We start from the raw sequence: 15,070 nt of genomic DNA on the forward strand, positions 1-15,070 counted from the left end.
GTTCTATACTTCACTATAAAATAAGGGAATATAAATATGAACTCAAGAATATTATATGTTTGATTTTCAGATTCTCTCTATATATGACACTGCATATAAATATTTTATATAAATATATTCAAATATGTCTTGATTAATTAGAATTTGTTATTTCTAGCTGAGGAGTAAATACAGGCAAGTATTATGATTTAATCTCTAACCTAAAATAATATTGAGGAAATGCAGGCCAAGTGAGATTGCTCAAAATGATAGGCTTTCAAGTTAAATGATGATTCTGAAATTGAAATACACATATTCAACCTTGCACATATTTCATTGAAAGCATATTTATTTCAATATCTATGAATATCTCATATTGGCTTCTTATAATAAATGTTAATAGTTATTGTGACTATCAATGTGTATTAGTAGAAATATACTTAAAAAGATGAAATTTCATTGTCTTCCAGTCTTTGATTTTTATTTTGGATCACAAAATCCTAGCTCCCTCAAAAACTAAATTTTCTATTGCAATGAATTTATATACTTTTCTCAGTTCATATTTTGAATTTGTAAATTTTTTTTGATTTTTGATTTTTCTTTTAAGCTTTGTTTTATTTGGAGGAAAGTTTCAAGGGCAGAGGTTGGATTCAGAGGGAAAAGGAGATGAGTGAGATCGGGTAGTATGGTGTAACATCCTCAAAGAATAAATCAAAGTTAAAATATATCAATGACATGAAATATCAATAACATATGTATTAACTAGTGTTACTGACTGATCACAAGTCAAAAAGTAATGCTGGCATAGTAAAAATCACATAAATAGACTACATTTTACATAATCAGATTCATATTTAAAAGCAGCATGCAAAATTTTGTTGACATACAAAGCTGTTGTTGAATTTACACACTACTTTAAGAAACACCGATTAATCTGGTGACTTAAATATATAATTTTCTAGGACTTTAAAATGCCATCACAATAAAAAGAAAGTTAAACACACAACTGAAGTTATAGTTTGAATAACAGCCAAACACATTAAAATGAAATTGTTTAAGGTTTACTAGACTTAGATTCTGGACATATCTTTGATATAGAATTTTCATTATTATAAACATTTCATTTCCTCTATGAACATACCTAGATAATATAAAATTGAATGGAAAAATCCATGACTATTTCTGCAGTTAACTGAATAGTTACAGAATGATACTAGAAAGGAGTTTCAAGATGATTTGCTGTAATTCCCCTTTATTTTGAGATCTACTGCACATGTTCACACTGAGATGCCTAATGAGAAGTCTTAGGATCTTTTAGTATTTCTATATATTCCCCTGACTGTTTATTCCAGTCCCCATTTTGCTATTGTTTGAAATGATTTTGGCTGGTTTTTGACTAATAATCTTGTCCCAGACACTCATTCTTCATGCTGAACTCTCTGAATTGCTTCTCTGTGGCTGTAGCTGTGAGGTAATACACAGATATCATACATGCAGGTAGGAATACAGACCTGGAAATTGATTTCACTTCTCCTTCAACTCCAGTCTCCCTCTTCTTATTCATGATCAGAGTCAATGGGAAAGGCAAAGAGACTTTTACTTACATAAAATAAGTATTTTACTCCTGCCAGGCCTTAGAAAGACTCGTGTTGCCTTTTACTTGATGATGGTGAGATTTGCCCATCTGCTTCATGGAGATAATTCTTCAAGATGAAACCTCCACACACAGCACCAAATACACAAATAGCTCGACCTAATGATGTTTTATCTTTTATATCGTGCATTACCCATGGTGATATTCTTAACACCATGGGAGATCAGAAAGCTAGTAAAGTGAAGGGGATGATAGGTTATTTTCATTTTTTTTTCTGAAAGAAATAGGTAAAGTAGAGCAAGTGGCATCATGACTGATGGATCGGAAGAATTTCAGCAACAGTGGGGAGGGAGAGTTTTGCCTAGTTGTCTTGTCCTTGCTTTGTGATCATTATGCTGAAGGTATCATAAGCCAGAAGATGAGAATATCCAACACATGGTTATGGACATAGATATTATTAGTTGCTTAAGAAGAACTGAGAGGCCTTGTAAAATTTGTCCTCTGAGCATAACACTCAAAGCAACAAGCCTATGTGAGAACTTTGAGATTAGACCTGTTGACTGTTGATATTCTCTAATAGAAAGAAGGGTCGGGTGCTCATCAGACCCCTACCTGAGATCTCAGACACTTCATAACATGCTATCCTCTGGCAGATGTGTGGTTGTGTCCCTAAGTAGACAAGGCCTTTTAATACTGGAAGGAGCGAGACTGTATTGAGTCTGTGAAATTTTAACTGAATGAACCCTGCTTGCTAAATTACTGACAAGCCAGCCAAGATTGTCTCCTGTGCAATAGTTACTCTGCAATCATGAGTAAGACCTATGTAGGCCAGAGAAGTTTGCATCATATCTACTGAGTTCATTAGGAATGGAACAATGCTGGAAAAATTTATAGAATCACTAAGAGCATTAGGGAGCTAATCAAGTTAGCATCTCCTATCAGGGTTTGTACCCAGTGTGACCTATGAAGGAATTAATAGGTACAAAAAGATGTATCTTTTCATACTGTTTTAACCCTTGCCAATATTTGACTTTTGTATAATAGTTTAAGTTGTGAGCTTCTGAAATCATTTGATAATTTTCTCAGAACAGATGACAAGAGACTTTCACTGTTTGTTATTGGATGTTGGCTCAGGATGCTCCCCCATCTTGTCCATCTTCTGGAAAAGGTTTTGTCATATAGATATAGAGCTAATCTCTGAGCGCTTTGAAGAGTTGAAAAGCCATCAGCAAAACAACCGGGTACAATGGTCCTTTGGGATTTCTTTACCTTATGACCCCAGTGAGGATGAGTGAAATGAAAGAAGAATATGGCTGGTTGAAGCAATAGCTACAGAATCTAAATCCAAAAGATTTTCTGTGTGAGCAAAATAAAGGTATTCCCAGAGGTCAAAATTATTGTTGAATGAAATATTTTGAGTGAAATGAAACATAGTGAATGAGGACCTCACTGACAGGAGAGAGATTACTGCTATTAGTTGTTGGATATAGAAGCCCTCGAGGCCACACAAACTATGCCTTTTGCTACTGCTATTGGTTTTACGCCAGAACAAAACAGCAAAACCATATTTCTGAAGACTCCACTTGTGCATGCTTTAACTGCAGGACATGGGGAAATTAAACTGAGAGTAAACTGGAAACTCCTACCCTGCTGAATGACTCATAGTGCCAGGGGGTACTGTACAGGGCGCTAGAGGAGAACTGTCAACGACATTTCCACTTGGCTCTGGACCCTGCCTGCTAAATTACCGACAAGTCAGGCAGGATGTTCCTGCTTGTGTAACAGTGGCTCTGCTATCATAAGTCAGACCAACAGTTTTGAGATTAGTTTTAAGGCCTGCTTCACAATAGGGAATTCCTATCTGGGACTGCTAACTAGGACAAGAATCTGTGACTGGGGAAGTTGTAGGACCCAATGTGGAAAGAATACGTATTGTTTTATTAGATGGATGTTATGTGCTGTCAAAACACCACCTAAACATTTGTTTTGTGCCCAGAGATTGCCATTGTTAACAGCCGCAACTGCTGATGAATCTCCTGAGTATAAGGGAGTCTTACTGTAGCAATGTAGTTTATGTCTTAGCCGTAGGTGGACATCTGTGGTTACCCATTCTAAGGCTTTGGAATAATTTTCGGAGATGGGTTGGAAAAACATATGAGATAGAGAAGGTTTGAGTGTCTTGTTACCAATTTTCACTGCGATTGAAACATCCCATCCTACAGGAAACTCCTTAAGAAGGCAAACAGCTCATATAGCTTTAGGAATTGCTAGCAGCTGACCAGATTCATGAGGTCCCTCTCAGCAATAAAAGCTGAGACTCCAACTCAGAGGGACAGAACTGAGATGCAAAGAAAAGAGGCCAATCTGCAAAGCGTACTCAGACTATACCAACTGCCTAGAAGCAGCTGAAACAAGTCGTGTTGCCTGGAATTTGTTTAACCAACTGATTCACTTGGAAGGGACACACTCTCCAACTTGTTGCGCTCCTTAGAGGTTATGCAATTTGCTCTCGGTTAGAAGTTTTTGTGAACTGTCCCCCATGCTGGGGTGAGTTCTGGTGTTGCAACTGTGCTTGAGTCTTTTCATCTTCTATAAGAAAACCCTCGCCTATATGTAAATACTCCCAGTATAACTCTTTGGTTCACCAACTTGGACATCGGTGGTATCTGCACTTTGGCTATTGTGGACTGGATTTCTGCGGTTAGTAGACATGAGTGTTTCATTCACCCAGGAAATGTATTGCTACAAAACAATTGGAGCATTTGCTAGGGGGGAAATAATGAGGGAAATGCTATAATTTTATTATAATCTCAAAAATTTGAAGAGATAATAAAAGAAGGAAAAATTAAGTTTAATCCATCTGTCTTTCAGTATGACTTCAACCAAAATCAAATCATTTAAAAACATGTACTGGATTATAAACTATGTAAATGTGGTGATTCAAATAAAAATGGTCCCTATGGGCTCATAGGGAGTGGTACATTTAGCAGGTGTGGTCTTGTTGGAGAAAGTGTGTCACTGGGGATAGGCTTTGATGTTTCAAGTGCTCAAACCAGGCCCAGTGTCATTCTTTCTCCCTGTTGTTTTTCCTATCTGAATGGAGAACTCTCAGCTACCTCTTCCAGCATAGTGTCTTCCTGAGTTCTGCCTTGTTTCCTGCAATAATGACAATGGACTAAACCAATGAACCTGTAAGAAAGCCCCAATTAAAATTAAAGCCATCCTTTATAAGAGTTGATGTGGTCATAATATCTCTTCAGAGCAATGGAAATCCTAGGTAATATAATATAAAATAAGAATTCACTAAGCCATGAGAGAGTATTGCTTTGTGCCTGTTTGTATATTTTAGGAATAATAAGTCACCTACTGACAGAGGCTTTGAATAGGACAGCCCTGGTGGCACTGGTATACGTTAAAACAACATAGGTTTTATTCCAATGCTGGAACTCACGATACAAATCCATTAATTTACCATTATAAATTTATGTTTCTTCCATGAGGATGGCAGCAATTGTAGCAAGCTGCTTTCAAATTAAATATGACATATAGAACAATTAGTTAAAATAGAAAACTCTCAGATGTTTTTCATTGTAACTATCATCTATGTTTGAGGACTCTTGATTAGAGATCATATTTTCCAAGTGATTCCTTTTTATAGTAATTTTGTCATCTATAACTGGGCAGTTATTTTCTACGGCATAGAACTTTGTACTGTTTACTGCTGAAGAACATAATATTCTAATCAAAATGTGTGATTGATTGCTGCTTTGCCTTTCATTCTCCAGTTGTACAGAAACACGTTTCGAATGCATTAAATATGTGTAACTGTTATCCATAATATATGAATAATAACTGATGAATTATAATAGTTATATGATAATTAATATGGTTGATAATAATTGAATATTTTTTAAAATATTATTTTGTTTAAAGTTAATAACACATAAAACTGGGATGGAATGAAAATAATATTCTTGTATTAAATAATAAAATGGATCTAATGTGGTGTTTTCTTTTTCAAGTTTATTTTTCAGAGATTTTTTTCAGTTGTTTATCTACCTTGTTCATCACTGACCCTGCTCATGTCTAAAGCTAAGCCATGCCTTCTGTTCTTTATTCATGTATAGTGCACTGTGAATGGATGTTTTGAGAGTGACTGTTAAACAATACATTTGTGCTTCCCTATTCAGTATAAGAAAGAAGGTGAGAGTGTATAAAAGTAACGACAGTAAACATTATGGAAATATTCACCTAACTGTATTTGTGGGTTTTGAGCTGTCATAATAAATAGTATGGCTTGATTCTCTGTACAATCCACGACTGGGCTATCATTATGCACGCATGTATGCACCACTATGATTATGCAGCCATATGCTATGCCACTTTTGATAAATTATCCACATTATTAAAATTGTTATTTACTCTATTCTCCACTTTTGTTCCTCTTCTATTATTTTAAAAGATGTTCAAATATTTAGAATAAATTTATAGGCAAAGAAAGATCTTTGTAAACATCATTCAAGACTTCTAAGATAATTTGCTTCCAGCTCTGCAAACATCTGTCATTTGCCATAATGTTGTGATATGCTAATTTAGTGGGAAAATCATATACAAATTGAGATATACTTTTATCATAATAAATCATAGAAATTTGGTTTTACTTAAATAACCATACATATTTAAGGTGTTGTAAACAAGTTTAGGATGATGAATGATATTTTAATGAAGTACTTTCTATTACTCCATTATAAAACCCAATTCTTCATAACTGTAACAGAACTCAAAAATTTTTGCCATTTATTTTTCTTGACATACATCCTGAAGCACAAAATTGAATAAATAACTATATCTACTTTTTGGATTGCAAAATATCAAAATTTTCTAATTTACCTAAGTGATATTCTGGTATACTTTAAAAATGATCTGTAACATGTGTAAATGAAGTTTCAGCCAGTGTTAGCAGTAAAGAGATTTTTACATTTGGTTTACCTGCTACATTTGGTAGCTACAATGAGCTCATACAATGATAGTGCCAATGAATGCTGAACGGAATGGAATTTGTTTGCTTATAGGGTTTTCTTTTTCTTTCTTTTATTTTGAGTCATAGTTTCATGTAGAACAGAATTTCTAGGACCTCACTACACAGTGAATGATGAAAGTGGATCATTTGCAGATTCTCCTGCCTCGATCTACCAAACCCTGCATTATAAACAGATACCAACATAGCAGTCTGACTTAATGTGTTACAGTGAAACACAATAATTTCTTTAACATGCATCATATTGCATAGAGAACTATACTCTGCCATATTGCTTATTCAACTATAGTTTTCAGTCTTTGTCTATTTGAAATGAACCTTAAACCACTTTAAATTTCTGCTATAAAGAAGTGAAAGAAGCATTATTTTAATATTACAGAAAATTTGTATGATAATTATATTACTGATTTAAATAAATGCAAATGTATATGTGGAAAACTATATGCAGTGCCTAATTGGAAAATGCTTTTAAGACACATTGCAACTAACGTTAAGTAAAATGTCAAGCAAATGACTTTTAACTAGATAATTTAGTGTTTTAATCATAAAAAGGGAAATTAAGAATCTGAGATTAATAAAATTCATATTTTTCATATATAGAAATGATGCATCAAGCATGGCATAGTGGCACACACGTTTATCCTAGGACTTGGGAGGCAGAGCAAGGAGAGTATCTGTGAGTTCAAGTCCAGCCTGAAAATAAAACTGATGTATCTTCAGAACATTTAAATTATAGGTACAAAAAATATTTATTATTTCTTCATTTCAGTGCCAAAGATTTTGAGGAAACACAATATTGCTTAATCTAAAATATTCATTTGTACATTCCTATTTTAAAATACTTCCAGTGTGCTTGAGAAATCGTTCAGTTAGCAGAATGATTTCTAGACAAACATGAATGGGAATTTGGAATGTCAAATCACATATAAATCCCACATTTGGTGGAATGAACCTGTAACCAAGTACTGAGAAAGCAGAAACAGGTAGGAGTCTAGAGGGTTGCTGGCCAGCTGATCTCCTCGAATACACGATATCCAGGTTTGGTGAGATATGCTGTTTCAAGAAAATATGGCAAAGAGAGATTGAATACAGTGATGAGTTTTGGCCTCTACACACATTACCGTATGCACCTGTACATGTGCACATGCATATAAATGAACCAGTACAAATCACATATACATGTCAAGCAAGCATGTACACATACATGAAGTAAATTAATTCCAAAATGTACTGCTCATGACATAAATTTTGGTTAGGTATTTAACTTTATTAAAGAAGATGATAACATATGGTTACTTGTACAAAGTTTGTTTTTCCTTTAAGGTAATGTTTATCATTTTTGTTTCACATTGATTTGAAAAATATAATTCTGTATTATCTACTGTCATACTTTTATGAAATTATGCCCTTCAAATTACATCAGTGTCATATTTGGAAGTTAAGTATTTCATTTTAGTATAAATATTTTCTCTTGGGATTTTTTTTCTGTAAACACACACTTTCCTTTTGATATTTAATGTTGAAGCAATTCTATAATTTCTCATTTTGTGTCAACTTTGTCAAATATCTAAAGTTTTAAGTGGCACTATGTCTTTCCCATTTTCTTAGTTCTTATCTAATTTATTCCATGATATATAAGAAATAATCTAATTTATACCAAAAAATAACAGCATTTGTTAGGAAGCTTTGCTATGTTTTTTCAACATAAATGTTGAAACATAAACATATAGACTTTCTGTTTGGGACATTTTAAAAGTTCTGAACTGTAAATTATTTTTATGTAAACTGTTCTAGAAACAATGAATAATAGCATAAAAAGAAATGATGTAATTTAGTTATCAGGAATTTAAATAATTTAATTGTACTAAGCTTCTATATATCTTCTGTTAAATCACTCTTCCTGTATTGGAAACATTTCAGGTGTACCTCTCTGTATACTTTCTTATGCAGTTATAAGCATAGCTTTTAGACTTAAAATGGTTTTTTATAATTTGAATAATCATTGAACATTTTTACCAGATAAATTCTTAATACTTTTCCATGTTAGTTTTCAATTTCTCTGTGTTTATCATATTAATAAGCTATATCTATTTCAGTTTTGGCAAATTTGTAAATAAATAAAAGCACTGTTTGTTTTCTAAAATTTCAATCAATATTACACAAAATTAATTTATTTTCTGAATATATGCTTATAGTTGACCTAGTCAACAATAAAACCAGACTTTATTTAAATTTCAGTTTTCCAATCAATTCCCTGGAGATTGTTGCATTTGCTTTACCTGTTCACTTTATTTTTCATATCCACTTTTCTATATGATTTCTGCAATTTTTCAGTCTTTGTCTTTCCTATACTTAATACATTTTTATTATAACTTTTTGAGAATTTCATGATTAATTTCTGTAGTAATATCATTGTCACCTTTATCCTCTTCTTTTTCCAGCTCCTCTTATGTCTCTTCCACTCATTATTAAATTCATGGCTTCTCTTTTAAGTAATTATTTTTTAAACACACACACACAAATATACATACAGAGATAGAGGTAGATAGATAGATAGATAGATAGATAGATAGATAGATAGATAGATAGATAGATAGAAAAATGTATTTTCCTACAGCGTTCATTCACTGTTGAACTAAGTACATGGCAATTGCTCCTAATGACTGTTTTCATCTCATCAAATTTGAACAAAGACATTTTCATTGTTGCTTGGTGCGGGAGAATTGTCTGTATTCTGTCAATCATGTTTTAAATAAACACTGGTTGGCCACGAAGGAAGTATAGGCGGGAAAACCAGACAGGAAGTAGAAATGATGCAATTAGAACAGGAGTATTCTGTGAAGGAGGAAGCTGATCCCTCCACCATTCCTACCCAGACCACAGAGAAGCAAGATGTAACCCGCCCCACTGGAAAAGGTACTGAGCCACAAGGCTAACACAGACAAGAATTATGGGTTACCATAAGATGTATGAATTAGTTAAGAAGAAGATTGAGCTAATGGGCCAAGTTTATAATCTTATGAAGTCCTGTGTGTGATTTTTTAGGGATTTGCTGGTTGTGGGGTACTGGGCGGGACAGAAACCCCAACAAGCTGGCCGTCATGTTACAGTTGCTGTGCTTTCAGTTGGTGTCTTTCCTTTACTAAGCAAATTTGACGTATTTGAATAGTTAATCATTAAATCATTGCTTTCCCTTCTGAATGTGTATGATGTGCAGAAACACATTAACATTTCCCTATAGTCTGTTCTTAATCTTATTTAAGTTTTCATCACTGATATTCATAAGACTTATCAGATACTGTGATTATAAATAAAAACAATAGAGATATTAAAATTGTGATTTTCTTAGGATGTTTTTTAGCTACTTTCACTAACATTTTAATCAACTAAGCCTGATTTCTTCTTTATACAGTTAACATATCTGTAGTATAGCATTACACATTCTTATTTACTCAAATGGTTGTAATATATTACTGTACTTTTTTATTGTATTTTTATCCAGCCTGTTTTTGGGCTAACAGAATATAAGTATTTCAGCAATTTCTCCCTATATTTCAATATTTCTTATTTTTATGTAATATTAGTAATCATGAATTATATAAAACTCTATTAATCCGTGATATATCACATACTTAGTTTATCAACTATTGTAGAACTCTGACTCTTGCTATATTTTTGTCTGATTTAATTTTTAGAAGAAAATGGTATTTATACGCACATATTGATCATTAGATACATTAATAAATTCAATAGGGTATTTTTATTTATTTCTGTGATTCTATCACATAAAAATAAACCATTTATTACACATTTTAAATCATTTCTCAGCTATCATTTATCCATCAGTCAGATATCATCCAAACACAAAATGCATTCATATTTCATGTATTATACTACCAACTTATTATGCATGAGCAATCAAAATATGATTAGTATGTACTAATAATTCTAATCATTACAATGTCATTGCCATTTTTCAACCATTTTGATTATCCATCTTACTGTACCAGCCTTAACACATCAATATATCATTTTTATCAAGATTGTCTTACTTTTGTCATATATAATAAAGCTTAAAATTGTCTCAAGATTCTTAGTATGAATCAGTGAGAAAAACTTGTGGATATTCTATAAAATTTAATATCTGTATAGTTTTTGCTTGTCTCAATGTCTGTGATGATAACATCATCATATCTTTGAATAATCATAAAAACGAATATAGAGGAAAATAAAAATTCTCAATTCTGAAATTTAATTCTATTGTATTTGTGTTTTGGGGTAAAATTTTTATATTGACTAAATTGCAACTGGTTTATAGTATGTATTTTATCCTTTTCAGGTAAATCCCATCATAATGGTTGTCAATCTTGTCTTCTCAATTTTAAGCATTTTACAACGCACATAAATATAGAATTAAAATTTACTTTCCATGAAAAATAACTATTAAATTTACTTGTTTTTGTTTTGGATTCATAAATTGCTTGTGAAATCTTAATTTCTTGCAAATCCTTTCAAATCTTTGAGCTTGAGTCTTTATGACATTAGAAAATACTGACAATTTTAAGTGTTGAATTGATTTGTTTTATTTAGTAATGTATTTTCAAGTCTTTTGCTTAACATGTTTCGATACCCATGGCTCAGTGTCAGATATGTGAGCCATCTATTTACTAGAATCTGAATAAATTGAAAGAAGTTGCAGCATGTATGATATTATTTAAATGAAAAGTAAAAATTTCACTTTTTTACTTCAAGAAAATCAACCTTATTCACACACCAGTCCTTTTAGATTTTTATTTATATTTTCAAGATTTCATGCACTGTCTATATATATTTCTGTTCTTTAATTTAATTAACTACTCTAATAAACACACTTGACCAGTTGGATTCTGTTGTCTTAATGAATTTTAGGTCTGATTCTGTGTCTTTGTATTCTATGTAGCATACTAAATAAAACATACTTTGTTCCTGGCTCAAGTCTAAGACATTTTCTTCAGTCCTTACCTCAAAAACATTATGTTGATGATTCCATGAATGTTTTCTTTTTCAAAGCAAGTCATGAAATACAAGTCTGAGAAATATGAAGGGTATATTATTGTAGCTCTAAGATTTCAGATGACCATAAAGTCCAGAAAAGAGATCAAGGAGTACAAGAGAGGAAATGCAGAAGAATCCTGACATTTCAAAACTGCTTGTCCTTCTGTGCATGTTTCACATAGCTTATAAACAATATATAAGGTGAGAAAAGAGTCAAAGTTCAAATACTTACCTTCAACAAAGAAGAATATCATAAATAGGAAAAGAAGATCTTTTGAGAAGATGATAAGAGAGCCAATTGATGACTGAGAGGAAATAGCTTCTTTTATCAAGCTTGATGATCAAGGTTGAGGCCCTGGAACCCTTGTAGTGGAAGGGAAAACCATTTCCTGCAGGTGATTCTTATTTTCCATCTTTTCCCACACTCTCCCTTAAAAATATAATAAATTTAAAGATAATAAAAAGAGCACATATTTATCAATGTATTTATAAACAGCATAGAGATGCGTCTGATATTACTCATCAGGACATAGATAGTGGCCATCTTGATCCCCTTTACTAGATCCCCAGAAACTGCACAGTGTAGAGAACTGACTGTGTTCACTGATCTCCTCTCAAGCTCCCAGGCTCAGCCTTTCTTTTCCATTTCTCCAAAAAATATATAAATATAAAATATATAAATATATAATTTATAAAATATATAAATATAAAAATATGTAAGAACAAAAGTGGTTTAAATAGCGTTTTTTTTCTTTTTTTAAAATTTATTTATTTATAAAAATTTCCACTTTCTCCCCCCCTCCCCATACCCTCCCATTCCCCCCACTCCCTCTCCTCCTCCCCCCCAAATCCCTCTCCTCCTCCCTCTCCAGTCCTAAGAGCAGTCAGGGTTTTCCTGCCCTATGGGAAGTTCAAGTTCCTCCCCTCTCCCTCCAGGTCAAGGAAGGTGAACATCCAAACAGACTAGGATCCCAAAAAGCCAGTACATGCAGACAAAACAAGACCCAGTGCCATTGTCAATGGCTTCTCAGTCAGCCCCCACATCAGCCACATTCAGAGAATCCGGTTTGATCACATGCTCATTCAGTCCCAGTCCAGCTGGCCTTGGTGAGCTCTCATTTGATCAGTCCCCTTGTATCAGAGGGTGAACGCACCCCTCGCGGTCCTGATTTCCTTTTTCATGTTCTCCCTCCTTCTGCTCCTCATTTGGACCTTGGGGGCTCAGTTCAGTGTTCCAATGTGGGTCTCTGTCTCTATCTCCATCTATCGTCAGATGAGGGTTTCCTTTGGTCCTGCCTTTCTTACTCACGTTCGTTCTCCCTCCTTCTGCTTCTCATTTGGACCTAGGGAGTTAAGTCCAGTGCTCCAATGTGGGTCTCTGTCTCTATCTCCATCCATCGCCAGATGAAGGGTCTATGGTGATATGCAAAATATTCATCAGTATGGTTATGGGCCAAGGCCAGTTCAGGCACCCTCTTCTCTGCTGCCCAGGAAACAATCTGGGGACCTCTCCTTGGGCCTGGGAACCCCTCTAGAATTAAGTCTCTTGTAAACCCTAAAATGGCTCCGTTAGTTGAGATATATACTTCGCTGCTCCCATATCCATCCTTCCTCCCTCCCCCCCATCCCATTCCCCCAAGCCATCCCCAATCCTCCCCCTCTCCCTTCTCTCTAACCATCTCCCCTTACTTCCACCCCCCACCCCCCACCCCCCGTGCATCCAAGTTTGCCTGGCAATCTTGTCTACTTCCAACATCCAGGAGGATAACCATATGATTTTCTTCAGGTTCACCTTCTTTTTTTTTTTTTTATTACACATCACTCCTTTATTATACTGATCTGGAAAAGAAGATTTAGTTTGCCCAAAACATGTTCTGAACCCACATGGTAGGGTCAAGCAGTTGGAACATGATTCAGACAGCAAAAGACAAAACCCTGGACATGATCAAGGGGCACTTCATCTCTACAAGACAAGGCAGAGGGATCCTAACACATAGTAAGTGACACTCCTGTCTCCTGAAGACAAGGAGTTTATCCCACTTGATATGAGGAATGGCTTATTTTCTGCTGACCACATAGGACTATTTCAATCACCACTAGAAACCTCGGAGTGCTTTGTGTGCTGATAAATATATATATATATGTACTTCTTTTTGTTTTTGTTTAAGTAAATGTAACACGTAGACTTGACAGGATTGAGCCCAACCTTCTGGGGCCAGAGCTCCTTTAGGTCAGAGAGGAAGGTAGCTCATCTTTTAAATGCAAGCTACTTTCACCTTCCACTGGAATGACTACAGCCCCCGGTTACCTAACTGCGGAAGAGTGCAGGACAGGCTCCAGGGACAAAACTGGGCTGTAGCTTCTCTCTGGTCAGGCCACAGCATGGTTCCTCCCTGACCTCCTCCTAAACTCTCCTGGGAAGAGGAGCTGTCCCTCGATGTGGACCAAGAACCTGCACCCTAGAGGTGTTACTCTGACTAGATTCTATGAAGGGAGTGGGTGCAGGGGATAAAATACTAAAACAAAATGGGAGCCACGGGTCCCCATCTGCAGCTACAACTTAAACTTAAGTTCCTAAACATAGAGTCAGTGGCAGGTGCTGGGAAGGGTGCAGGAGGCAGAAGCAGGCAGGGAGGAGGGTCTTGGGGTAAAAGTCTGTCTGCTCGCCTTCACTTCTTGGCCTTGCCCTGCGCGGCCACAGCTTCCACGGCTTTCAGCATGGTCTCTTCATCTCCCAGGAACTGCATGGGTTTCACGGGCTTCAAGTTCTTGTCCAATTCATAGACAATGGGAATGCCAGTTGGCAGGTTCAGCTCCATGATGGCCTCTTCTGAAAGACCTTCCAGATGCTTGACGATCCCAAGAAGGCTGTTGCCATGGGCCGCAATCAGGACTCTCTTCCCCTCTTTGATCTGGGGGACAATCTCTTCATTCCAGAAGGGCAGTGCTCTGGCAATGGTGTCCTTCAGGCTCTCACAGGAAGATAGCTGGTCCTCAGTAAGGTCTGCATCCCTCGATCCTTACTGATGTTGCTGTAGAAGGGATGATCAGGCTCCATTGGCGGTGGTGGGACATCGTAAAATCGCCTCCAGATCTTTACCAGTGCCTCACCATGCTTAGCAGCAGTTTCTGGTTTATTGAGACCAGTCAGACTCCCAGGTCCTGACCACTGGCAGCCACATCTGGCCAATGGCATCCAAGACTGTCCAAAGGGTTCGGATTGCTCTCTTCTGCATGGAGGTAAAGCAGATGTCGAATTCATAGCCAGCATCTCACAACGCCTGTCCTCCGCACTTTGCCTCCTCCTGACCCACAGGGCTCAGGACAGCTTCGTACCAGCCACTAAAGCGGTTCTCCAGGTCCCAGGCGCTGTTGCCTTGCTGGGTGAGGACTAGCTTGTAGGAAGCCATGGCGATAGGCAAGGG

At 35.6% G+C, this 15,070-nt stretch overlaps 1 pseudogene; it reads right to left on the minus strand.

Moving 5' to 3' along the window:
* Window positions 1-14,055: 14,055 nt before the first annotated feature.
* LOC125397713 (phosphoglycerate mutase 1-like) lies at window positions 14,056-15,055 on the minus strand (annotated as a pseudogene).
* Between the last annotated feature and the right edge of the window lie 15 nt (window positions 15,056-15,070).

Source organism: Myodes glareolus, chromosome 15 (genome assembly GCF_982192425.1).
Source record: "Myodes glareolus chromosome 15, mMyoGla1.1, whole genome shotgun sequence".
NCBI classification, from domain to species: Eukaryota; Metazoa; Chordata; class Mammalia; order Rodentia; family Cricetidae; genus Myodes; species Myodes glareolus.